Consider the following 3,296-nt stretch of genomic DNA (forward strand, 5'->3'; position numbering starts at 1 on the left):
TGTGTAAGAGGCTACGCCTAAAGTGTGTGTGTGATCGAGTATATCTATACGACTACCTAGACTTCAAGAAGCTTGAAGTCTGGTTACTGCCTTTTTGGCAATGGATGGCGTAAGTAGTCGTACGCTCGGCCCGTTGGGCCCGCCCATTACAGCTTGCTGAGGGTGTCTGCTCGCTTATGAACTACGTTATAAATAATTCTATACTATCAATAAAAGTACTAGTAGCTTTTAAAAAATAGAGATTACTTTATTATTCATTATAAAACTTTTTTACCAAATATTAGTAAAATAAAAAAATAATTTTTTTTTAATTATATAAGTTTTACTATAGTATAAGTAGCTTATAGTTTAAGGAAAGAGCTTAGTAATTACAAGCTTTATATACTATAAGCCATGAATTATAAGCTTTGTCTTTCACATTTTTGTTTTTAAGAAATTGGAATATATATCAAAACTTAGCCTATAAAAGTGTACAGTTAGAACAGAGTATTTATTTTATATCAAAACCTTTATAACTTTCAAAAACTTTAGCTTTAAATCGTTATTCTGAGCATATATATAATAAATTTGTTTTTATTTTCGTATACATTTAGTAAGCTGTGTTATATATGTCACTAGAAATCTTAGTTCATTAATATTTAGAAGACAATTTAAATAATAATATTTTATAAAAATTTTTTATGCAAATAAAGTAAGTAAGCTTAGTAAAAGATCAATATAAGATATTTCTTATATGAAGTATATTAAGCACTTTTCAATTGTTTAAAAAATAGTATTCATATATATATCCAATAGAACTAATATAAAAAGAACATTAAAGTAAAAATATTAATAAAGCATTAAATATATAATTAGAGGAAAATATAGTAGGTTAGTATAGAAAATAAGTTTCTTTAAGGGCTAATATAACTATACTTCCTATTAAGAAAAATAGCGAGCATTGTAAAATAATAATAGAAAAAAGATTCATATTATTAGCATTTCTTTCAAGAATATTATAATAAGACTATGATATTTGCTTTTATAAGAAGTACATATTGAAGTAATTTTATATTGATAAAAGAATAAAAGTCTTGAATACAGAGGTTTATAGTATTTGGTTATAAATACTAAGAAAACTAGAAGAAAAAAGAAGATATTACAGAAAAATAAATAGAAAAAGATATCATGAAAAGAGAAATAATATATATAAAATAGCTACGAAGAGAAGAATACTAGCTTAAAGTTGATTAGTAGAGAATTAAAATATATAAAGCTTAGGAAAAGGTGTTTAAGTATTTACGGTTTCACATTGAAGTGGTTTAAAGTTTATTATCTAACTTTGATACATTTTCTTTAGCTTTTTTAGCTTTTATAATATATATATCATAGTAAAAAATGTAAGCTTTTAGTAAAAGCATATTATGATATAAAATATAAGCTTAAGTTTTTTATAAATTATTGAGGCTTTCTTAAAATTAATTAAAAGTGAAAATATATAAAGTTTAAGTATCTATATAGTAAAGGTTATAACCTCACTATAAAACTTCCAAAAAAGCTTATATATATTTTCATTATTCTTCATATCTTTAGTGTAGCTTTGTAATTAATATAAAGAAAGAAAAAATCTACTCTTTCTTTATATAAGAGAAAAGTGCTTAGCTTTGTGAAAAGAAAAGAACTTTAACCTTAGTATTTAGAAAAGTATTATCAACCCATTATCAAGGAAGGTCTTAACTATATAAACAAGTAAGAATTATAGGAATTGAAAGGAAGTATAAATATAAGTAAAAAGCTGAGAAATAATAATATCATTAGATATAAAGTAAAGTAAAGAGTAGCTAAGTTAGTATAGAGATATATAAAATTAAGTTTAAAATATAAAACTAAAAAAGAATTTTAAGTCTAAGAATATTTGAGGTTTTTTATGAAAAAATCAAAAATAAATAAAGAAGGTAAAAGGATAAAATAAAGAGTTAAGGGAGTAGTATAGAATATAAGTAAGAATATAGTGTGATACTTTTAAATAGTAAAATGATAAGCTTTAAACCTTACTAGTATATATAGCCTACATAGCGCTTGAGTAAAAGATAAGTATAAGTAAATAAAGCTAAGATCTCAAAATTTCCTAGCTTACTATAATAAAGAGAAAGTACAAAAAAGAGTTAGAGTAGTGGTATAGAGTATTAGTAAGAAGATAGCGTAAAACTTATAAATACTAAAACAATAAGCTTTAAAGCTTACTAGTATATATAGCTTGTATAGCGCTTTACTAAAATAAAAGCGTAAGTAAATAAAGCTATAATTTTAAGTTTTGTTAACTTTTCATAATAAAATGAAAGTATAAAAATAGCTTTAAGAAAGAGTAGATAGGTATTAGGAAGATTTATTTGAAGATTCTTATTAGTTGAGTATGATTAATAATAACTTATAGTATATTTAGCGCAAGTAGCGATAAAAAAAGCTAAATATATGTTACTAAAATATACTTAAGGATCTTTAGTATATCCTAAGATAAAGTATCTCAACGTTTATATAACTTATAAAGTTTTTCTTTTTATTCACTTACTATAACCAGCAAAGATTTAAGGTTATGATTGTTAATTATATAAAATTGTAATATTCATTTTATATAAGTAAAAGTATTATTCCATACAACTGAGCTCCTAAACGTACTGTTTTATTATTAAACCTATTTAGTTTAACATTTTACTAGCTATAATAGCTATGAAGCTAATATATTATTAGTATATATATAACAATAATTAAGTAATTTAGTAGTTTATGATATACTATATTAAAAAAAGAAGTTTAAAGATTATCTTTGAGAATTATGAATGAAGTGTCTTATAACGTGGTTCATAAGCGAGTTAGTCACCTAAGCGAGTTAGTCACTCCCCACTAGCGCGTTAACTTTAACACGTTATTATAGTCTTTTATTATAGTTAATAAACTATTATAATATACTAAATCAATTATTAGAATTGTTACTATTACTTATACTATCTATCTTAACTACGTAGGTATAAGCGTTATATCTAGTCTGCTTACAACGCCCGCACTACTACTCTCCTTACACCCTCTTTAACGCACTCTTACCATTACTATAACTACTACCTACTTATTTAGCTAATACTTTTTGTACTTTACCTATAGTAAGAGTCTCTTTTATCTATATATATCGCTACTTATAGCTCTTATGCTTATTTGCTATATTTAGAGCCTCTTAAAGAGTAGCTACTTTCTCCCTTATAAGCGTTATCTTATATACTATTTACTAAGCTTCTTTACTTAGCTATATAACCTTTTATTAAGAG

This window comes from Exserohilum turcica (assembly GCF_000359705.1).
Source record: "Exserohilum turcica Et28A unplaced genomic scaffold SETTUscaffold_18, whole genome shotgun sequence".
Classification (NCBI taxonomy): Eukaryota; Fungi; Ascomycota; class Dothideomycetes; order Pleosporales; family Pleosporaceae; genus Exserohilum; species Exserohilum turcicum.